The sequence below is a fragment of the Acinonyx jubatus genome, chromosome C2 (assembly GCF_027475565.1).
Source record: "Acinonyx jubatus isolate Ajub_Pintada_27869175 chromosome C2, VMU_Ajub_asm_v1.0, whole genome shotgun sequence".
Lineage (NCBI taxonomy): Eukaryota > Metazoa > Chordata > Mammalia > Carnivora > Felidae > Acinonyx > Acinonyx jubatus.
The window spans coordinates 148,788,693-148,813,287 of NC_069384.1; the positions used below are offsets into that span (position 1 = coordinate 148,788,693).

At 44.5% G+C, this 24,595-nt stretch overlaps 1 protein-coding gene across 6 annotated transcripts in view; it reads right to left on the reverse strand.

Moving 5' to 3' along the window:
* The window catches only part of MYRIP (myosin VIIA and Rab interacting protein), a 366,936-nt gene extending 354,205 nt beyond the window's left edge, over positions 1-12,731 (reverse strand). For 2 of the 6 annotated variants that reach the window (XM_053221639.1, XM_053221632.1), the window contains exon 1: positions 12,415-12,729. The gene's annotated coding sequence lies outside the window, so the exon portion shown is untranslated. Of the gene's footprint in view, positions 1-12,414 lie in introns of all 6 variants that reach the window. The other 4 variants (XM_053221635.1, XM_027040749.2, XM_053221637.1 and 1 more) reach the window with 4 other exon arrangements.
* Positions 12,732-24,595: the final 11,864 nt, after the last annotated feature.

Genomic DNA, 24,595 nt, shown 5'->3' on the forward strand with positions numbered 1-24,595 from the left:
TCTGAAGCAGACTCTAGGCTCTGAGCTGTCAGCACAGAGCCCGACGTGGGGATCAATCCCACAGACAATGAGATCATGACCTGAGCCAAAGTCAGATGCTTAACCAACTGAGCTACCCAGGCACCCCTGAATCAAGTAATTCTGATGAAAATTTAGCATCCAAATTGAGATCTTCCATGATTGAAAAGTACACATCAGATTTCAAAGAGTAGTATGACAACAAAAAAGAAGGTAAAGGAAGGCATTCATAATTTTAGATTGATTATATTGATTGGGACCTAAGCAACTTGATGAGAAAAAAGAAGGTAGAAGAGGTTTGGGGGTAAGATCAGGGTTCGGTTTTCAAAGAGTTGAGATGATTATTACACATGCAGGAGGAGAGGGCAAGTAAGTTATTCGAGGAGTTTGAGAGAGAGGTCTTGTCCAGGGATAAAGGGTCAAGGATCACTGGCATAGATGGTATTTGAAACCATGAAATAAGACCAAGGTGAGGTCTGTAGGGAGGAAATGGAAATAAAAAGGCAAAGCGGATCAAAGACAGCCCTGGGGCCTTCCAACGTTCAGAGGTCAAGCAAAAGACAAAGCAGCAGCTAGAGAACTACCAAGGATGTAGAAGGCATTTATGAATGTATCCTCCAGACTTAGGGAAGAGAGTATATCGAGGAAGAGGGGCTGACTGGCGGAGTCAAATGGTGCTAATGGAACAAGAAGGATGAGAGTGAGAACAGCCCTTGGGTTCAGTAAGGTGGAGTCGCTCACGGATCATCAGGCAGTTGCTGGTGGAGTTGGTGAAACTGAGCTGGCCATCTGCGGCGGGCAGGGTGGGGTAACACAGAATGGGAGGAGGGAATTTGTGGACAGTGAGACTAGACAACCAAGTCTCTTTAGCTGTTTTTGCCTATAGGAAAACGGAGAAATGACTCAGAGCTAGAGGTAAAAGTCAGCTACAGAGGGAGTGTTTTCCAAGAAAGGAGAAATAACGTGTGTGTAAGCCAACAAGAATTATCTGGTAGACGGAGAAAACTGGCAATACACAGAGAGAATCGCTGGAGTGGTATCTTTGAGTATTCAAGGTAGGAGGGGCTACGGGGCCAGGGAGCAGAGGGTCTCACTTTAGATCCAAACACAGATGTTTCATAGGTAGTCCAGAACACAGGGCAGAGTATGTAGATACAGAGGAAGGCAGGTGGGAGGCAGATGGTGGAGTGAGTCTGTGGGAGCTCCCTCTGGATGGCTCCAGCTTTCTCAGTGAGAGTGACAGCAGGGACACTTTAAGAATGAGGATGGAGAGGTGAGCACATCTGAGGCAAATGGGAAGGCAGGGGGGAGTGTGAAGCAATCAGTGAAGAGAGCGGGAGAGGGCCAGGCCCAGGGAAATATCAGGCACCCACCCGAAGCTCATGGCCATACGAGGCCAGTCAACTGCTTATGAGTTTTCCTTTGGCCACATTCAGTGGCAAAGATGCAGGCAGGGAGAGGCAGAGATGGGGACTGAACCAGAGAGAAGGATGCTGTCCAGGATGGGTATGTGAACTGAGGGTGTGCTCCAAAGATTGACTACAGGGCATGCCACGAGTTATAGGCTGGAAAAGGCAGAGGAGAGGACCTCAAGGGTCTAGGGTCATGGGCTGAGAGTGAGGAGCACTGAGGGACTGCCGGACTTGGAAGAAGACAGGAAAAGGGTTGGAAGACGGAAGTTGGTTGCATGAGACAGATTATGAAGGGCTGGCCATTACTGGGAATGAAAGTGTCCACCTATGACTGTGGGAGTCGGTGGCAGGATGGGGTGGAAGACAGAAAGTCAGAGCAAAGCAGGTCAAGGAACTGGGAGGCCTCGATGTTAGAAGGATTCCCTACCTGTATACTAAAGTGCCAGTTCTAAGGCAGGAGCAGTGCTGTAGGGAGTGGTGGAAAATCTGGAGCTGAAGTCATCAGGAACTGAAGGGAAACAGCCTTGGAGTCAGGGGGACTGAAAAACGGGGATAAAGAGCACGATGGGATGAGTCCTGGTCCATTCAAGGCAGAGTGGGCGTGGGACCACGAGTCACAAGGGGCAAGAGGGAGAGGGAGGAGTGTTTCAAGTTTCCTCTTGACCAAGTCAATGGAGAACAGAAGGCCAAAGTAGACGTGACCGTTAACCCCGCGTGAGGGGCTCCTTTCAACTTGTATTGAGCAGGGGCAGATTGGGAGCAGGGTGCCCTGTGGTGCCTACCGTGGACGGTGAGGATACCAGAGGAAGCCCAGTACTACTCACGCTTACAAACCCCTACTGCCTTTTGGGAGGGACATGGGTAGAGCATCTGGAGAGAGGGCAAGTCTGAGTTCTAGCGTGTGGTCCCCAACATGACCCCTTGTTTAATAAATTAATAAAGAACCCAGAACTAGACTGCCAGATCAGTCTTCCCCAGTAGCTAAATTCCTGTTAATCATGAAATTATTTTATACAAAACATTAAATAAGTATGCTTAATATGGTTCAGGAAATAAGACTTTATCAAAGTGCAACTGTGAACGAGAAGCTATAAAAATGACATTTATTTGAAAAAGTTAATGGAAACTCAGTGGACATACTAAAAAACAGACTAGACACAGCAGAGAAGATAAGTGGTAAATTGGAAGAGAGAGCTGAAATAATAATCCAAAGTGCAGCCGGAAGAAAAGAAGTAAAATAAGAAAGGAGTTTAAAGGACCCAGATGATATAGGAAGAAGGTTCTGATCAAAGTTTCAGGAGAAGATAATAGAGAATGGGGAAGAGAAGCGTTCAAAGAAAAAAACGGCTGAGAATTTTCCAGAACACTGATTAGACAGCAATCCTTACATTTAAGAAGTCCAGTGATTCTTGAGTGGGACAATTAAAAAGAAGCCCATTACTATATATGTTATAGTGAAACTCAGAACAACAAATACACTAATAAGGAATTAAAACCAGCCAGGAAGAAAAGATTACTACGAAAGAACAATAATCATATTATTAGCTGAATTCTTGGAATGAAACAATAGAAGCTAGAAGACAGTGGAATAATATCGTCAACACATCACATACTATGTGAAAAAAATAATAATAAAGGGCTAAAATCTGACTAAAACACCAGACAGCACTCACATATACGTTGGGGAGGGAGGTGATCAGAGTTAAGTATAAAGTCCTTGAATTGCTCAGGAAGACAGAAATGACTCTGACTCAGTTTGAATTTTGTTAAGGTAAACACGTATGCTAAAATTACCGTATCGTAAACACTAGAAAACAGAAATAGAGCATAAAGTTTTGAATAAGTGAGAGGGGAAAGTGTAATGTGGGGTAGAAGAGAGGATCTAAATTATACTGAAAGCAACTAGATAGAGTAACTAAGGATATAAAAGGTGGGACAAAGTACAACAGTAAAATAGAACCAAATATATCAATGGTAGTACTGAAAATGAATGTATCTTTCACATTAAAACATACAGGTTAAAAAAAGCAACTTTATGCTCTTTAAAACAGCTTCACAAGTGAAATAAAAATATACATAACTGTTGGCAGTGAAAATATAAGAAAATGATAAAACAGGCAAATACTAAGCAAAAGAAAATTGGCATAGCTCTATTAGAACAGACTTAAAAACAAGGGGCATTACTGGACATTAACAGGGTTATTTCATAATGATACAGGTTCAGTTGACCAGGAAAAAAAGTAAACTAGAATGCACCTAATAACATATTGCTTCAAAATATACAAAGCAAAAACTGAAAGCAGCCCAATATGAAATTGACAAATTCATTTCTATATATATTCTCCCTCAATAACTGATTAATTAAAGCTGCAAAAAAATGAGTAAGGAAGAGGGAAGATTTGAATAACACAATTAACTGGCTTAAACTAATGAACATATATTGACTACTGTAACCAGTTCCTTTATTTTCACAAAAACATGGGATCATCTGTGAAAACTATGTACTAGGCCATAACACAAAATTGCCACAAATTTCAAGGAAGTGGACTCACGTAGACCACATTCTCTTATCACAATGTATTAAAACAGAAAAAATAATGGCTAAAAGGTTCTGGAAATTTAAAAAATAAAATAAAAGCATATAAAGAACTCATAAGTCAAAGAAGAAATCCTAGTGAAAATGCGAAAAACTTACATGTGAACAGTAAAAATGCTACAAATCAAAACTGTGGAATACAAATATCACTAAAGCAATACTTGAGGCAAATTGATTGGGCTCATGCATATGTATGTAAGAAGAAAGGCTGGAAGTTAATGAGTTAAATCTTGTAAATGTAAGAGATTATAAAAAGAATGAAGTCAAAGAAAGTAGAAGGAAGGAAATAATAAGGATGAGAACAGAGATTAATAAAATAAAAAAATAATGACACAATAGAGAAAAGAAAGCCAAATTTGGTTCTTTGGAAAATCTGGGGGGAAAAAACTGAAACTCTAGTGATATTGATCAAGAGAAAAAGGAGGACAGCACTAAGCTGTGGGGGTAGAAATTGGTGGCCAACTCTATAGGCTTTCTTATCCCACTGTGACCTAGAAGGAAGTTGGGTTTTGTGCCCATCCAAAAGCCCCAGCCCTCCTGAGACGTGGTCTTGACTGAACAAGCACAGCACATCTGCCCGTCTCCAAAGCACTCCCACTAGATCTCACTTCTTTGGGAAGCCCTTTCTCTTAGGGGAAGCGATTTTAACCATCTCCCTGATTAGCCAAAAATGGTGTTGGGCTCTTTTTGTTTCTCATTCTCTTAACCGGTTCTGGATCATTTAAAGAAGAGAAGGGAAAGATAACAGCACTGTATTGGCACCCACCACCACCAGCAGTCTGAAGGGAAGGAAACTGAGGCAGAAAGTGAGGGTGACCACAGTGGGAAGGGAAGCATCAGGTACCTGGAAGCTGAGGGGGAGAGATTCGAGACTGGGAGCCCAAAGGGACAGTTAGGGGATTTCCGAAGCATTCGGGCACCAGACTGCAAGATCTGCCGTCCTGGGAGAGGCACCTGACATTTACTGGACTGCAGAGCCGAAAAACCAACTCGCAGATTTCTAAAAGACTAAACAAAGATTCAATTAAAACAGCATTTTTTCTTTTTCTTCTAATTAGCCATAAAAGAGACTAATCTTGACTCTGCTGGTTACATGTCATTCTAGTAAATCCCTAATGATCAATAAATTGCTTTTCAAAAAAAGGCAAAACACCCAAACCACATTTATATAACACAAACACAAAACAGCACCTTCCATATTTTCTGAGTCTGGAGCTACACAGATAAAGTGAAATGACGCTTGAGACAATGGTTTTCAAGAGGAGGTTAGGAAGATGTTTGGGGCGAGAAGCACTGCTTGTCCTGACTGTGAATCTTCAGAGAAAATAATGTAAAGAGATGGGCAATTTTCCTTTTCTGCAGTGATATAGATAGCACATCCAAGCCTAGAAAATGACCCTGCACACTTTGAGGTAGTTCTATTTCATACCACAAAGAAAGAACCGTATAGAATGACATGGTTATCTGAGTCACGAGTCAGTGTCAGAAGATGATTTGGGGACTCTGGCAAATAGCCACAACAGATCCTGGGGCCACGGGTGGGCACCTCCGTCCTCCAGGCACCCGCCCTTCCTTGCACATCTTGCGTTCTTTTCTCAAGTGTCTGCTCAGTGAGATTAAATTGTCAGCCCACAGAATGGATTTGTGCATCCCAGCTGCAGATCGCGTGTCTGCCGTATCTGTGGCATTACGCTGTAAATCACAGCCACAAAAGAACTTTGTACAGAGTGTTTTTCTTTCCCCAGCTGATGATATATAAATATATACAAAAAAAAAAAAAACGAACTCATAATTACTGACAGAAGAAAATGGGGGAATATAACACATGGTCGAACACCAAACCAGAAACAGTTTTCAGACAGCATTCACGCAGTTTCATTAGGCTCTTTTTAGGTCCCTTCCACAAATGCAGACTTGATTCTCAGAGTACATTTGAATGGGGTCAGGTTTCTTTCAGTAAAGTTTCCAGCCTGTTTCCAACCAAGTTACTCATCCAGCTTTTTCCCCACTAAACTTCTAGCAGTTTCAGGCTGTTCTGGTCTTACTTCTATGTAATCGTTTCTATGATGCAAGTTTCTAAATGAAAAAGTCAACAACCTCTGAGTTTTGCCAAATGAACTTTAGGATAGTTACATACACACAAACATACATACCTATTATGTTTTCTTTCAACACCTTTGTCCTCCCTTCTCTAATAGTATCGGTTCCTTTATGGGACAGACACTATCCATACACAATGCCACAGAAGTTTAACTGAGTATGGCCGCTTTGGAGAGCAGTTTGGCAACAGGTCATCAAGCTGTAAAACTGCATATAATATGATCCTGCAATCCCACTTCTGGGCACAGATCCCCCAGAATTTCTTTTTCATGCACATAAATACATTTCCAGGATGTTTATTGCATGTATATACGTAATGGCCAAAAAACACAGAGATAATCTAAAGTCCATCACGGAGGAACAGCTTTTTGAAATATGGTATTTTCATATGACAGAATATTTAACATTAAAAATATGAACATGATTTGTATAAAACAATCTGTTCTCTCTCAAAAAAAAAAAAAGCAGAGTGATAATGCAAGTTTCTTTTACAGAAAGCAAAAGAGAAACAACCCTCATGGAAAATTCTATAGTGAAGTCAGCTTTGAAGAACCAATAAACATGAAGATATGTTCTGTCTTACTAGAAAAGAAAAGCTAAACGAATAAACAAAACAACCCAGGATTCTGGCTTTTTTCCTTTGCCCGTGAAACTGGAAATGATGATGAATAATTGTATTTATCGCTGGCAAGTCATGGGGATCTGTCATACTCATATAGGACTAATAGCAAAATCAATTTATAAACTCTCCTGGGGGGTTAATTGGCAATGTGTACCAAAAATGTAAGGAAAAGTAAACAACTTTCAACAAAGTAATTCATACAAATGAAACAGAGATGTGTACAAGGATGAAGTTACAATAAAAAGTATAAAGTGCTTCAGGTTTTAACAAAAAGAAGGATTTGTTAAATAAATTACGGTACATAAATGAATTATTACGAGGATACAAATGTCACAGAAGAATAATCATTGACTTTAACATTGCTCGTATGTTGTTGAATTTAAAAAATGATCCTATATGTGTTTGAAAAATCATATTCAAATGGTCCTTATTATTCAAGATATCTGGTGCCAGAGAAGAGTCACATAAAGTGAATCCATTTAAAATGGAGACCAAATTATGGGAAATTAAAAGTTTTGATTAGCACAATATATATTTGAAGAAAAAGAAACACAAAAATATAGTTTATTTGGTATTTTACCAAATTTCTGTAATAATATTTTTCATTAAAATGGACCTTTAGGAAAGATCCTAAAATTCATGTCGAAGCCTAGGGGGTCAAGAATAACCGAGACCATTTTGAAGAAAAAAGCTAAGAAGAAAAGATTATACAGCCTTAATAATTCAATAAAATGGTATTAGCTGAGGAATCATAAGAGATTTAATAAAGCAGAGTTTAGAAACAGATCCAAAAATGTAACAAAACTGGCATATTATGGAGACTGCAATAAAATAAGTGAGAAAATAGGAAACTATTCAATAAATGATAATGGGAGAAGTGGTTTTGAGTATGGAAAACAATTAGATCCCTGCCTCACACAATACAGAAATACAAATTTCAGAGGAGTTTTAAGATCTGAACGTTTTCTCTAGTAAAATATAGCAATGCCTAGAAAAGAAACTTTGAAAACCAAAATGTATTTTTTAACAATCTCTAAGTGAGGGGCACCTGGCTGGTAGAGCATGTGACTCTTGATCTTAGCGGTGTGAGTTCAAGCCCCACACTGGGTGGAGAGATTGCCCAAAAGTAAAATCTTTAAAGAAAAAAAAAAAGACTCTCAGGGAAATCTAAAGTAAAAGTGAAATGCAAAGTGAAATACATTCTATGCTTATCAGATGAACCAAAATCGAAACATCTGATGCACAAAGATACGGGGACACAAGGCACTCCAACACGGTGCTAGTAGGAATGTAATGCGGGCCAACTACTACGGAGGGCAATTTGCAAAACCTGTAGCAGACAGATGTTGAGGCAGGCATATCCTACTACCCAGTTATTCAACTTCTGGGGATATATATCCTAGAGACACTTACACATTTCTACAAGACCTTATCAAGGATAGTCCCTGCAATATTTCTCATATTGCAAACAGTAAAAATATCTTTTTGTCCATCAATGAGGTATTGATGATACCAAACAAGGAAATATTATGTTAAAATGCATCAACTAAACTTTCAGTTATCAACAAATGCTATCAACATATGTTTTTAAAACAATGTTAGGTGAAAAACAGCAAATTACAAAAATAAATTAACAGACCTTCATTTACATAAATTTTTAAATGTTTATTTATTTATTTTGAGAGAGAGAGAGAGAGCACACATGCAAGCAGGGGAGGGGCAGAGAGAGAGAGAGGGAGAGAGAGAATCCCAAACAGGCTCTACACTGTCAGTGCAGAGTCTGATGCTGGGGCTCAGTCTCACGGATCGCAAGATTATGACCTGAGCCGAAATCAAGAGTCGGTTGCTTATCCAACTGAGCCACCCAGGCGCCCCTAAAATTTTAAACATGAAGTAAGACTACACATTCTGATGAGCACACACTCAGTCCCAATGTTGCAGGCTGCATGCACTCAACCCCATATACATCCATATATCCATATATATATATAATATTATATATATATTATATTATATAATATATATGTGTATATATATAATACACAGATATATATATGTGTGTGTGTGTATATGTGTGTGTGTGTGTGTGTGTGTGTGTGTGTGTGTATATATATATATAAAATACAGGGATATATATGTATACATGATCCAGCACATGGCCAATATGCAATACTCTTAGCATGGTGGCCATCATGAATACAGTCTTCTAGGCAGCATCTTGATCACACGGACAGTGAAGGGAAAAGGCACTAGAATGGTCTGCTTAGCCCTCTCCACAGCTGGATACAAAAGCCCACACCCTGTGGTCTCCCCATGTGACTTGGCCCCCACCTCTGTGTGGAACACAGAGGGCATTTCAGAGGGCAGCAGTCTTATTCTTCCGAGTTCACCATGGACAGTGCGGTGTGACTATAGTTACCTGGCTCAGGAAAGAGAACTCCTTCTCTCATACCTTTGGGGGAATTCTGGGGTGAAATGAGTCCAAAATAATCACAACACACCTGAGCTAGCTTCTCAGTCAACCCTCTTTAAAATCCCAAGGACATACCACAGTTCCATACTACCAAAGAGAGGGCCATAATGTCCCAACTCCACCTTCTCCAACACACAAGCCACCCTCCTAAAAAGCTGGGATAGGGTTCGATCCGTGGATTTAGGGTAGCAGGCGCCAGAGGGGAGGCCTGCCTGCCAACACTTTGGAAATCATTTCCGGAGATACTGAACTGTTGGATTTTATTCCTGGGATTCCTTACTAGGGGCTTGGGAAAGAATGCTCGTAGTGCCGTTCACCAGCCAAGGTGGCGCCACCATGTGGTAACAGCACAAACAGCTTATAAATCACTCAGCCTTGAAGTTCTGTGGTCCTCTACCGATTTTTAATATTGAGAAATTCACAATATTCCCATTTTTATGTTTCAAATGAGAATTAATTCATATGTTTTTTCATTTATATTTTCTCATGATACTATTTCAGGTCTGCTTTATTCAAATACACTCGATGAACAACCTGGCTTCAATTTCTCAATGTCGGTGCTGTTGTATCTGCGGTCTGGCTTCTTTCACCACCCAAGAACCAGCTGGGGGGCGAGGAAGAGACAACCAGTTTAGATTTCACCTAGATCTTAAGCCCAAATCCTCCCTACTAGCTTTCTGGACTGGTTAATGTGCAACTACCTTTGGTTAGCATCCGTTAAAAGAAGAAGTAGAAAATCACCAAGCAGCTTCATTTTACCTTTGACACTAAACTGGTAAAATAAATAATAATGAAAATAAAAATCAAGCTCACCTGAAAAAACTAAGCAGGATGACGGTTACCCTTGAGGGATAAGATCTATGGAGGACATGGGGAGATGAGGAATATTCTAGGTCTTAATCTGGGCAGGTGCAGGTGTGTCCAGCTTGTGAAAATCCACTGACAGTACAGTTCAGATCTGTGCTATTTTCTGTTATTATGTCATAGCTTAATATAATGTTAAAATAAAGTCACCAAGTTCAGACCCGTCGTCCCTCTTTAACTTGCCTTCGAAACAAAAGACTGCATAAACAATAATAACCCAAAACAGGGGATGCCCATTTCTCTCTGAGGTATTCCAGTCTGCCCCAACTGCTTTCTCTAAAGACCAAGGCCACAGAGGAGCTCTCCTTCTACCCTTCTGGACAGGAAGGAAGGAGACAGGATACAAGCCATACCACTGTTTACACTGCTGAGCCTGGCTAGCCCTTCACTTTTCCCAAAATGAGCAGACCCTGGAGCAAACAATTGTCCCTCCCCCTCCACAGGAAACCTAGGCCACAAAGAGATACACACATCTCCACAGAGATACACTTCACCTTCACAGAGACAACACCCCCCCCACACACAGATACAGTGCTTCGCCACCACCACAGACAGCCCCCAGCCCGGCAGAGACAGCCAGCTCCCTGTGCACAAAGACCACAGATGGGGCAGGGGGTAATTAGGAGAGATGTAGCTGCCCATGGCCAAGTGAGAGACATCAACTGGAAGATGAAAAGTAGTATTTTCAAAGTCTTGGCAGAGTAAATTTCTCTAGAAACAAAGATTTTTACATCTGTGCCTAGGGTCTCAGAGACTGCTGCAAAAAATTCTTGAAATCACCTCCACCTACACCCACAGCTCAGATCGTCTGGAACCATCTGCCTTCTACGTTCACCTCCACCATGTCCCCTGAACCCTTACCGCCCTGGAAAGACTGAAACACAAGGATTATTCTGCTTTATAGATTTTAAATACTGAGGCTCGGGGGCGCCTGGCTGGCTCAGTCTACAGAGTATGCGACTCTTGATCTTGGGGTCATGAGTTCAAGTCCCACATTGGGCACAGAGCTTGCTTTAAAAAGAAAAAAAGCTGAGGCTCAAAGATATTTGTCAGGCATCACAAAACTATCCAAGTAGCCAAGTGATCGCTGAGTAAGGGCGGGGTAGGCTGAGTTGGAGGGACAGAGAAACAATGTCAAAAGAGGAGGGGTAAGTCTCTGCCAAGCCCAAAGCTCTGAGAACCGCCCACAACCCACTGGAACTGCCTCAAAGGGTCTGGAATAAACGACAGACATCCGGCAACAGTTACACATTCTGGGACTGGACTCCACCCTCCCCAGGGAAAGTGTGCAACACACCCAGATCAAGGGGCAGGGAGTAGGGAGGGCAGGAATGAAGCCAGACTCCAGGCATTTTCCTAGAGCAGATGGGAGCCAGGGTTGTCTAAACCAACAGCAGAGCGAACCCGCTTCTCTTACGAAGTCCCTGGACCCAAACTGACATGTCCAGTTCGTCTCTCCCATACTTATCTTGGGGACAGGGCTTGTCTGGGAAACGGAAACGGAGCAGGACTGCTCTAAGAGCAGGCACCTAGAAAATGCCCCCACCCCGCCGAGACGTTAGCAAATTAAATGACTGGGATTGGAGGGGATGCTGCAAATGTCTCAGGTCAGGGATTTCCGCCGCGGAAGCGCTCGGCACCGCGCTCACCCCAAAGGTCCCCCACGGACGCCCCCAAACCTCTGTAGGGTCCCTTGGGACGGGCTCCCGACATCTGCAAATCCCGCGGACTTGGAGGGAAGGAAGTAAGAGGAAGAGACCGGGATGAAGCCGAAGTGACCACCCACCCGCCACAGCGCGCCCCTCCCCAGGCAGTCCGCGGACCCGGCCGGAAGCGATCGACTAGGGTTCTCACTCCGCGCACGGGCCATGACCTTGAGTCTCTGATTAGCCCCATTTTACAGAAATTCAGAGTCCGAGAGAGCCAAGTCCGCCGCGCTGGCTGCTCCCGGGCGCTTACCCGGTGGTTCCAGGCGCCCGGCGGATGCACCTGCAGCGTAGTAGGTGCGCGGCGAACCGCAGCCCGGGAGCTACGTGGCCAGCGGGGAACGGCGAACGCGAGGGAAACGCAGGCACGAGCTCCGGCCGCGGCCAAGGAGGGAAAGGGGCGGTTGCGACTCTGCGACGAACCTCGAGCAAGTTCAACGCCCCCGCCCCCCGCAAGCCCGTCCGCAGAGGCAGGCTGGCCGTGCCCGGGGACCCTCCTGGTTCAGGACTCGCACGGGCGTGGGGGAGCGTGAGAGGCACCTCCACACACCCACCCCCGAAGTTGCGGCAACGCAAGGGGGACAGTGGCGCAAAGCCGCCGGAGGGGAGGAGACGGTACTCACGCGGGGTGGCCAGGCTGGAGCAGGTCCCTGGCCAGGGTCACCGATGGCGGCCGCGCTCAGGCCACCGCGCCTCAGGACGCCCGGGGCACCTGCCGCAGCGCGGCGCGTGGATGAGGGAGCTGCGAGCGGCGAGGCAGGGGCGCGCGGGTCGCTCGGCGCGCCGGATCTGAGCTGCAGCGCCGCGGGGGCTCGGCCGCCAGAACCGCAGCCGCAGCGGGAGCCCGGGAGCGGGCAGGAGGCGGGAGCGCGGCGGTGGCAGCGGCTGCGAGGGAGGCGCCCGCGCCGCAGGCAGCCGGGGCCAGCCTGGCCGCAGCCGCCGCCGACACCTGCTGGCCCGGCCGACGGCCAATCAGAGGCGCCCGGGGCGGGGGCGCGTGCGGAGGCGGGGCGGGGGGCGCAGCTGGGCGCCCGGCCGGAGGGGCGGCGCGCGCTCGCGCCTGCGCCGGGGCACGGGGTGCCCGCCGGGCCGGTTCCTCGGAAGCTCCCCGGGCGCGCGGGCGGCACGCGCCGGGAGGGGCGGGGCGCATGGGGAGGAGGCGGGGCTGGGGCTGCGCGCGCCCGGGGCGGGGACCCGCGCCCCTTCTCGGGCTCTTGCTGGCGGCGCAGTGCAGTGCTGGGGCCACGGCCCGGGAGCCCCTAGGTGAGACTTCAGGTCGCTATCAGCCTTGGAGGAAGGTGTTTCCTGTCCCCTGCCCCTGAGCCCCGGGGGCCCGGACCCCCCCAGACCGCGGAGTGACGCGTCACCCGAATCCGGGGTGGGCCTGGCTCTCCCAGCGCTGCCGCTCGCCCTCCGGAGTGTGGGCGCCCTCTCTCCCGAGCCTCACCAGGGCCGGCGTGGCGCTTCTCCAAACACAGCTCTTCCTCTCTTCACAGCCCCTGGGTATTTAAAGTCACTGTGGTGACCCATTCCCTGGGCTGGATTCCTTTCATTCTCCCGGGAATGTGCTGTGTAGCGACGCCCAGTCGTTCAACACGCCCCAACTGGGTTCGCACCCGGCTCAGGGTCCGCCCCGGGCTACTGCGCGCGCAAACCTCCCAAGACCCCTTCGCCGTCGCACCGCCGGGTTAGTGAGCCCGCGCTGCCAGAAGGATGCCCGAGGCTGGCCGCAAGTGACGGATGCGTTCGGGCCCCTGCCAGGGGGTCCAGGTCCTGGAAGAACGCCCGGAAGTTGAAAGGTTCCCCCCCAGGCCAGGGCTTCCTAGCGCCTTTGCGTCCTTCAGGCGCAGGGCCGGGAATCTTCCTGAGACTGACTGCCTCAGCCCCAACCACTAGACTGAAAACACATTGTCGGTTTTAGCTGCAGCCTGGGAGTCACTCCATCAAAATAACGCGTTTGTGGAGCTACCCTACACTGGTGACTCCTAAAACCCTGGAAATCCTCTCGCAGGCCGGTGGATTAAGAGTGTCCTCTCCGTGTGGATTTGCTCGGTAGAATTGGATGGCTCCTTTACTGATCTGTCCGCAGCAGAAAAAAGAAAAGAAAAAGAAAGAAAAGAAAAGGAAAGAAAGAAAGAAAGAAAGAAAGAAAGAAAGAAAGAAAGAAAGAAAGAAAGAAAGAAAGAAAGAAAGAAAAGGAAGGAAGAAAAAACCTTTAGGAAGGGAACTTGGAAGGTAAAATGAGTTGATTTCTCTAAAGATCTGATTTCCTCTCTTAAAGGGATTTTATTAGCCACAGACGGGCTAAAGTGGAAGAAAGTTTGTGTTTTGTTCCTTTTTTCTTTACATTCAGTTTTAATTTTATTTACCTGTACTTGAATACCATTAGCATGGGACGAAATTCAGAAAGTCCAAATGGGTACACAGGTAACAAGACACCCTCCCACCCATGCTCCCGGCCTCTCACTTCCTCTCCCCCCCGGGGGGGGGGGGGCATTGCTGTCCTGTTCCCGGTTACCCTCCTAGAGAAAATGTAATCAACCAGATGTATTTGTCCAGTGTTCCCATTTTTGCCTTTTGTTATGCAAAATGGTAGGTCTAACTTTTGGCACAGGCCAGCAGAGTAAAGGTGTGACTTACTCTCCACCTGGGGGTTGCCGAGTAGTGGCTGCATCCTGGCAAGAACGGGGACTGGGTTCGAAGGTTATTTGACATTATGCAAGTGTTTGCAAAACTGTCCTAATATATAAATTCGCCACTTCACAGCCTCTTTCAGAATCAAGATCCTAACATCTTTCCTAAGTTATAAACATTTCAAAAGAAAAACGAGGAAGGGTTCAACGATTTGGGCAAGGTTACAAATAAGACAGGAAGAAAGTACAGATGGAAATCCAGGGACATTATGCACAAGAAAGAGCCCCAGTTCCCTTTTTGTTGTCTTATAGGGTCAGAAACAGGCACAGCTTCCATCCTTTGCCTGAGCTATTACTGACTTTTTTTAAAAACATTCCGTGAAAGGTTTGGCATTCGAAGATGATTTGGGTAACAATCAGCCTGCTAGAAGGTGACCTAAAGTGCTACCCCCTTGATTACTCCATCCTGGGCTGTCATTCAGCAAAATTTTACTGAATTCCAGCAATATCCATCCCTTCTTTTGCTTCTCCTGACTCACGGGTAGTGCTTGTTTTTTCCATTTTTTTGCATCATCTGGACCACTGTAAAAGTTTGAATGGATTCTTCCTTTATCAAGAAGAGCTCGTTGACTTTTGTGCACCAAGGATATGTATCTCATCTTTTTAAAACATAAATCAGACAGTCCATTTCTTAGCCAGAAGATTGATGAGTTTATACTGTCAGAAAAAGGACATGTCTCAGGAGGATTCTGGGTAGAATTAAAAGAGCATTAATCACAAAAGACCAGGGTGCTCCTATGACCTTACTGCTTCCTGTCTTTGTGACCTTGGACAAGTTACTTAACTTTGCTGAATCCTAGATTCTCTAAATTTAAAATATGGTATAATCCGCTCCACTGCCCGGCAAGATTATTATTGATACAACATTTGTGAAATTCTTGGCACATAATGAGATTTAGTATGTTAGCTATCTAAAAACGATTGTTTCAATCTGGGAGAAAACGAGTTTATAAAGGAAGTTTCCATACCATTTTGTGGCATCTGCTGGCATAGAAGCGATGAAACCTTTGCCCACTACTTTGCTCTCAGCCAAAACATAATATCTGACTTTAAAAAACAAAAAACAAACATGTATCTCTACCTCTTCCATTCCACGTAACACTTGTTAGGTAATATTAGTTATTTGGGTGTATCACCAATCTCCCCAACTAGACTGGAAATGCCTTGAAGTTGGGACCATGCCACATCTTTGATTCCTATGGGCACCTGGAACATTATCTTGATAAACCATAGACATGCAGTAATTATTTGTTGAATGAAAAGCAAGTGGGTGAAAGGAAAATTGGCTAAATTGGACCTCACCAAAAAATGTTTTAAACCCATTTGTTGTGTAAAAGACCCTATTAAGAGGATGAAAAGACAGTGGTATGCTGGGAAAAAATATTTTCAAATAACATCTCTGACAAAGGACTTGTATCTTGAATATATAAAGAGCTCTCAACATTCAATAGTATACTCCCAAACAGTCCAATTAGAAAATGGGCGAATGACATGAAGAGATATTTCACGAAAAGATGCTCAACATCATTAGCCAAGGGAAATGGAAGTGAGAACTACCGTGAGGTATCACTACATACTATCAGAATGGGTAGGATAACAAAACTGTGACGACACCAAATCCCGGCGAGGAGACAGAGAAACTGTGACACTTCACGCATTGCTGGTAGGCATGTACAAAGGTGCAACCGCTCTGGAAAACAGTGTGGCTATTGCTTTTCCGACAAAAACCGAACCTACCACACAACCCAACGATCTCACCTTGGGCCTTTGTCCTGGAGAAATGAAAACGTATGCGTTCACACCAACTTTGACAAACCAAGCCGCATAGGACCAGTGCTCAGAGCTCCACCCAGCACGGTAGGAGAGCAGAGGCCACAACATACATCCAGTCTGCATGCCGTATGAGGAAACAGGATGGAGTTTAGTGTTCACTAAGTGAGCACTCATGTTTTTGGACAATCCAAGGAGAAATGGGAGGCTTCAAAATGGGCATCCTGGACTCTGCTCTTCAGCAGTGATTAATTGGAAAAACAAAAGACATGTGACCATATGTGTATCTTGCGTTGATGAAATAGATCATACTAGACGAAACAGAACTAGAAATAGAAATGCTTAGAAAAGAATTCATTGTTTCTAGTAAGTACAGTATTTTTCTCCAAGGTGGTTTTTTTTTTTTTGGAACAATGAATATTTTTTATACAGCTATTCATTCCCTACTAAATAATGGCTTCTAAAAAGCTTTATTGCCTTCTTTAATAAAGTTGATTCTATCTTGGAAGGACAGTATAGAAGTAATTATAGAATCTTGTCATTCACTGATTATAGTATCCAATAAGGAATCCTGCTGCTGCTAAGAGATACTGATAAAAAATGTTATTTCACGGGAGTATAGATGATTACCAACTTACAGAGCCTTCATTTGCGACTGTCTTCTCTTAGAATTTTCTTACTATAAATTAGGTCCCCACGATAAAGCCCAGGCTTGGTTGATAACCTCTACAGCCAAATCAGACAGAATGCTTCTCTGAACCCTGAACCAGTTGAGGTCTGAAGCAGCTGATTCAGCCTGCGGTTGTGCTGGGGACTAATAACATTAGCAATAATGCCCGGAAACTTAGCCAGCGCCCTGTGTGTGAGTGTGCGTCCCCTTCGGAACAATCCTCAAAGCCTGAGGGATGGTTTAATTGCCATGATCTTATTCACAGAGGCTTTAGCAATAAAGTTGCCATTGCAGTGGAAGTCATGCATCCCCAGGCAGGTGAATCTGTCCCCTCTCACTCGCTGCCCTGCTCTGCATTTTCTTTATTCCATAGCACCTGTCACCCTTTAACACACTATGAACTTTCTTATTCTGTTTACTACTTATTGTCTGTCTTCCCCATTAGGGCATAAGCTGCATGAGGGCAGAGATTTTTGCTTTGCTCACTGAGCCTAGCACATAGGAAGTGCTGGATAAATATTTATTACACGAATGAAGATGCCAGAGAAAATGCTCATCCACCAACATTTACAATTCAAAGATGTTCAGAAGCTTTTGCGCATGCTGAATATTCACATTGATTTTTTTTTTTAGTCAGGTGACCTGAATTTTCATGTGTTTTGAAATTCTTTCCAGAGATGAAGCATTTCCATGCTGGCTGCAGTGTTGACGGTTCACTGAGGATATTTCTCATCTCAGTAATTCCCCCCTGCACTATGATCATCACTACCTTTAAGGCAGAGCCAAGAGGCTTATGACTCCAGGAGACAAAAAAGATCTGGAAAGAAAGGGGATATAATGTGGAGGAAGATTCTGTTCTGTAGAAAAGGAAAGGAGAAGAAGGAAAAGGAGAAGAAAAAGGGGTAAAAGATGAGGAAGAAAAATAAGGAGGAGAAGAAGGAAGAGGAGAATTAGAAGGACAAGGAGAAGGAGGAGGAGGAGGAAGACAAGGAGGAGGAGGAAAAAGAAGAAATCTCTCTACCAGAAGAGCAAGGGAATCATTTGGAATGAGTGTGGTAGGTAAAAAATAATGCTGGTTCTCCCAAAGGTGCAGGACTGAATCTTGTGAATCTTTCTTGGTCCGCAGGGCGCTGAGAATAGCAAATGAGGGAAGGTGGTGAGAAGATGAAAATCACATAGCATTTGGGGCTAGCGGAGTTGAGCCCCTGAGAGACTGAATGTACAAATGGACAATAGCCAGACCATAGATGACAACAGGACTCTGACCCATGACCTCTCCAGCAACCAGGCAGGAAGCCAAACCACAGCCTCTGCGGCAATCAGCCCTCAATGATCAGGACTTGGTCACTGGCTACCGGCTTCCTTATTTTTTGGCCCTTGCTTCCAACTTAGGGCCAACCGAGAAAGCCAAATACGCTCCAAAATCACGTAGGGCTGCCCTGCTTTTAGGTAGCCTGCTTCCGGCTTCCTCGTGCCCCAGCCTACAGTCAGGGAGGTTGCTGGAAGCCTTTCCTCTTTTTCATTATAAAGCTTTCCTATTCCCCTGCCTGCCTTTGAGCCTCTGCCAAACACAAGTGCTGAACAAAACGCTTCTGTTTATTTTCATTTGGGTGGTCTTCATTTATTTCCAGTTTTCCTAAAGGTTCTACTGAGACAAACTGCATTGCCCACTGCCACGGACCCCAGCCTTTACCAGGCGAGGTGCCCACAGAGGCCCCCTGTGCCTCGCCACTGTGGCTTGTCAGGTTCTCACCAAACATTTGCGAACCAGCCCTGGTCCTGAGCTCTGCTCTCTGGACGTGAAATTCCTCCACTATTTATTCTCAGTTCGGTACCTGGGTTTTGTTCTTGGTACCTATTGGCTTGGCATCCTTAATGTAATCAGGCTTTTTTTTTTTTTTACCCTTTGCTCTTTTGCGCTTCTGTTTTGTGTGATGTGCTCTCAAAAGTGTTTGCCGTATGAAGGAGAATCACAGAATAGGAAACAAGCATAGGTCCCTTTGAGCCTGAGTTTGTGGTTCCCAGCAAAGCAAAGCCCATTGGGGCAAATTTTGCCACGTTACCTGTAAGACGGGGTGAGATTTTCCTTCCATCACATTTTTTGTTCTTTTTGTTCTGAAAGCTTGGCTTTGATCCAGAGAAAATGTTCTCTTTGCTGAATGTTCTCTTCGGTTTTCCACCTGCCTGGAGGTGCTGATGGTCAAGTCTGTGTTCAGAGGCAGCCAAACCATCAGGTTGGGGGCCAAGCTACAAAGTGCGCAAGCATCACTTTACAGTGGGTTGCCTGCTCCCAAGGGACCATCTCATCTCGGTCTAAATCCTTTACTCCTCCTCCTCCAGGAGAAACTCCGCCTTTCTACCTGAACTCTTCTTATAATCCTAATTCTCAAAATATGGCACTTCTTCACCAGCGATGATTTGGAGCTTCAGTAGCCACCCTGGGAACACTTGGCTTGAATAAAATTGTTCATCTGGGAGGTGCCTTAGAAAACAAAGGATCCAAGACTTCTCAGATTTAATAGGCAGCATTTTTATTGGTATGCAGAGGCCTCCAAATGAAATTCTGATTGAAAAAATTGTTTCACCATAATGTTCTTTGGCCGAAGCCAATGAGAAGCCTGACAATCCTAAGCAATGACAAATTAGACTCATTTCCTGAGTAAATTCTCCCTCTTTGTCCTCCAGTTCCCTCTTTATATCCAGCTCTCCTTCATCCCTCTTTTCCTTTTGATCTCTCTCCTTCCACACTTCTGATAACTTCTTTCTCTTCTTTCCCTTGTCCAGATCCCCTATCTTTTCCTACTGACTTTCCTAAGACCCCTAAATGCTGGTTGCTTCTAAAAATTCATTCCTGCCATGAGTCAGGTATGCCTTGGACCCAAGCTGAATTTACAGTTAGAATTCAGAATTTCCCTAACCCAGAGAAGGCCAGCTACTATTGATAGAATTTACCTTTCTTTTGGGTGCATATGTCCCAAGGTTACCTGAACTATATCAACTTGTACACGTGTTGATCAAAACATCAGATGCTAAATCCTGGATGGCAAAAACTGATCAAACAAACACAGAAAGGGGTCTACCAAGTCACTCTTTTATAATAATCCTGAGGGTACAAAAGGGCCCCCCAAATTGGAGAAAAGTCTGCTAAAAGACATACCCAAAACATTTCCAGCAGAATTTTATTAGACCATAATTCAATCATACACACAAAGAAAAGATGAGCTGTAGGAGATTGTGGCCATTCAGTCCACTCCCTCAGGCACACGTCATTATCCCCCTATGATCTCATAACTGCAAGACCCACACATTTAGGAATTTCATTTCTGATATTCTACCCTGTTTCTTGCAGAGTTGGTAAAACATTGCAAAGGACTCATGTACTCAGTCCCATCATCAACAGGTTAAGACTGCCCTCTCACAACATCTTCCTAAACAGCTTCAGCCTCCTATCAATCTTAAACCAGAAAATTTCACCTATTAGAAGAGACATCAAAGAAAAACTACTCTTGAACTTCATTGGAATGGACCCTACCACATACTGTTAGCAACAAATATAGCAGTGAAACTCCAGGGAGTCTATCCTTGGGTCCATGTTTCATAATTAAAGAAGCATTCAGAATTCCACACAGTTGGCAGTCTACTACATTAAAGGACCTCAAATTTCAAATTCTCAGATATCCTCTAGTAGCAGCCAACTTTTGGAAGTAGGTAGCTGACCCAAGGTCTGTGGAATATGCAAATAACTTAGGATAGTGGACAGCCACTGCCTGAGACATAGGACGAGGCTCCTGGCTAATTCCTGTTTTGGAATTAGCTTGCTCATCTGCTCGCTTATAACCATTCTGCTCGTTTCCTATAGACCCTTGGTTATTGTCCACCCATAATGGCCCTTTTGGTCTTTATTATAACTGTTAGGTCATAACATACGCATCCTAATGCCATTCTTGGATTATCCCAAAGAGTAACCACTGCCTTGAGTCTCGCTGATTGCTGTATATGGCATCCATCACCAGATCATCATGATAAAAAATCTCAGGGGGATTTCAGTCTTAATAAGCAAGACCATAAGGAATGGCATTTGCATCGAAATAGACAAATGACCTTAATTAAATCAACGCATGAATTTGGTGGTGCCCTTCTCTCAGAAAAAGAACCAATTATTATAAGACATTGGAATTCAACCACCTTCATGGGGTGATGGGCCAATTACTTGCCACCTGGAAGACATTAATAGAGATGAAAACTGTAACTGGGCTAATGGAAGACCTCCTCTTCCACCATCAGGGACTCTTTTTTTGCTGGGTCTCCATGTGCCCCCTACTGGATACTACTTCTTTTGCAGCCAGAATGCCTGGTCTTGTTTGCCTCTGACTCATATTTCATGCACTTTAGCAATAGTATGCCAAGACATCGCTATACAGAGATCCTAATTCTAGAAATCATGAACGTAGCAAATTCCAACTGAGATGCAAGTTCCCAAACAAGCCCATTCTCGATTATCCAGGCATTCTGAGAAATTACTAACCAGTTGTTTATGTGAAGAATCACAGCAGTGTTTCCAATGGGGAAATCTTACAAGCAGAAAATCTAGAAAAAAAAAACTTATCAGTGGGGAGCCTGGGTGGCTCAGTCAGTTAAGTGTCCAGCTCTTCATTTCAGCTCAGGTCATGATCCCAGGGGGCATGGGACTGAGCCCCTGCATCAGGCTCCATGCTGAATGTAGAGCCTGCTTAAGATTCTCTCTCTCCCTCTCCCTCTGCTCCTCCCTAGCTCACTCGCTCACGCACGTGCTCTCTAAATAAATAAATAAATAATTATTAACTTTGGCAGAAATGATTAACAATACCACCTCCACCCTAGATGATGTACAGACCAATCTCAACTCACTGGCACAAGTAACGATGGACAATTATATTACCCTAGATTTTTTGCTGGCTAGTCTTGGTGGTATCTGTGCCATTGCTAGTCTTTGCTAATACTTAGACTAAAGAAACAGGCAAAGTAGAACAGGTAATACATTGCCTTAGGGAAACAGCTACTTGACATTTTTAGGTTGATCTTTATGGCCCCTGGGATTCATTTACTGGGCCTGGGATGGGCATTTGGGATTCCTGGTTCTTGTAAGTGTCTTACAGGGACTATTAATTATTCTTGTTTTTTGTCAGTGGTCATGATGTTGGTCTCTGGCATCCTATCCAGAATAGTAAATCCTACTGCATAGCTACTCTCTTGACAGATAATCACCGTGACAACACAACAACCAAAAGCTCAAGGTGATCTTGCAGTTATGCACTTGACCATGGAGACAACTGAACCATCCCCACAGCGAAGATCTGGATCTGTAGCCTTCCCTGAATTGGCCAACCCATCACTCGCAGGAGTGAGAGAATTACCAAAAGGGAGACTGAGAGACTGAATATACAAAGGAAAATGACCAGACCATGTATGACAATAGAATGCTGGCTCACAACCTCTGCAGCAACCAGTTCAGGAAGCGAAAACACAACCTCTGCAGCATCTGGCCCAGAACAATTAGCATTTTGTTAATAATTGCCAACTTGTTAATTGTTTTGCCCCAGCTCCCAAGTCAGGATCAAACAGAGAGAGCCAAACATACTTTCTAAACCAATCGTGTAAGATGCCCCACTTCTAGTTAGACTGCATCCAGACTTCCTCTGCCGACAGCCTCCAATCAGATCATACTTAACACCTTCCTTTTCTCTTTTGTTATAAAACTTTCCTACTCTCCTGTCTGCTTTTGACTCTACCAAATGCAAGCAATGGTGGCTTTCTTATTTGCATGGTACCCCTTTATTTCCGTAGCTCATCTGTGACTCTGGAAGGAGACAGCCCCACGTGGCTCCCATCTGGCAACACAGAGCAGCCACTGCCAAGCAGGAGTGGAACTGTGTCCAACTTAAGGTGAGAAAGAATAGGAGATGGAACCCCGACACTCCCTCAGCTGTTATACAGCATGGAAGAAATCCACAAATGCCTGCATACTCCCCGTATGGAGTGGAAGATACCGATTATTGAGGGCCAGCAAGCCGGCAGGGGCCACTGTCGGGAGGGGGTAGGCAATATCGTTGCAGGGGATGGGAGGTGGCTTGCCAAGGCCGGAGACCTGATGTGGGATTTGGCTGAAATTCAGAGGTTCTGTTATGACGTTAAGAGCCAAAGTGGGGTTAGGTCATCAAGGGAAAGACTCCAGATCTTCACCATGCCAAGGACACTGCATCAGCTAGATGTTGCTGTGTAACAAACCACGTCAAAATTTTGCAACCTAAAACAATAAGCACTTGGGGCGCCTGGGTGGCTCAGTCAGTTAAGCGTCCGACTTCAGCTTAGGTCATGATCTCATGGTCCGTGAGTTCGAGCCCCATGTCGGGCTCTGTGCTGGCAGCTCAGAGCCTGGAGCCTGCTTCAGATTCTCTCTCTGACCCTCCCCCATTCATGCTCTGTTTCTCTCTGTCTCAAAAATAAGTAAACATTTAAAAAAAAATTTTTAAAACCCAAACAATAAGCACTTACTAATTCATCATTCATTGGGGTAGCCGGGTGGTTCTTTGGGACTGGACTGGCTCAGCTGATCTTGCTGAGGTCATTGAGGAAGTGGGTCATCTGCCAAACAGATAACTTAGCCTTACTAACTGAATGAAGTGGGTTGTAAGTCAGAGGCCGTCTAACAAGTTATTTTAGTGATTTTCTATGCTTTTCCCTCATTATTCTTGTTCCCTCTCCACCATTCTTTAAATAAGATATACTTGTAATTCCAAGGCACGCACAAAAACGTTTTTGAAATATTTATCAGTTGGTTGTATTACCAAGCGCAGTAATGCTCCTAATAATTGACCAGCAGTCTCTTCCTAGCATGAATGTTCAACTTCTTTCCGTGTACAACCTTACAACTCAACCAAATATATACTCTACAGTATTTTTGAAGATGAGCGTGTGCAGGAGGCAAACTTGGAAAAGGACTTTCTACACGACCTTTTGAGTTATATAAACATCTCTCATTCCTTTGCCATCTAAAAAACGAGAATGTAGCATCATTCCCACCCCATCGTGCCTTTTGAATCAGGTCACTGGTGATGAGCTCCTCCATATGCTCCTCTGGTAACCATGTGTATCATATAGCAAGTTCTGCAGTTCAACAGGCCAAGCTCAACTAACATTACTAGAAGGAAACGCTGCTTCATTAATAATAAACCTCCCACAGTTTACTGTAGATGGAGAGAGAGCTCATGGTGGACTTGGTGAAGTTTCAGACCCTGTTCCTATTCCAGCACCAAGATTTATTTCCCCCACCTTCCTTCCACCATGTTGGCCTCAGTGGATTACTACTATTCTTCTAATCAACATACCCAAACAAGGACACAAATCTTTTCCTTGTGTCTCCAGAGAACACTTGAGATAAGGTTGGGATGTTAAAAAAAAATCACTGAAGACTAGGAAAAATGGAAATAACATCAAGAATGCCACTATTTGAGGGGTGCTTAGGTGGCTGAGTCAGTTGAGCGGCCAACTCCAAACCAGGTCATGATCTCGCGGTTCGTGAGTTCGAGCCCCGCATGGGGCTCTTTGCTGATAGCTCAGAGCCTGGAGCCTGCTTCAGATTCTGTGTCTTCCTCTCTGCCCCTTCCCTGCTTGCACTCTGTGTGTGTGTGTCTC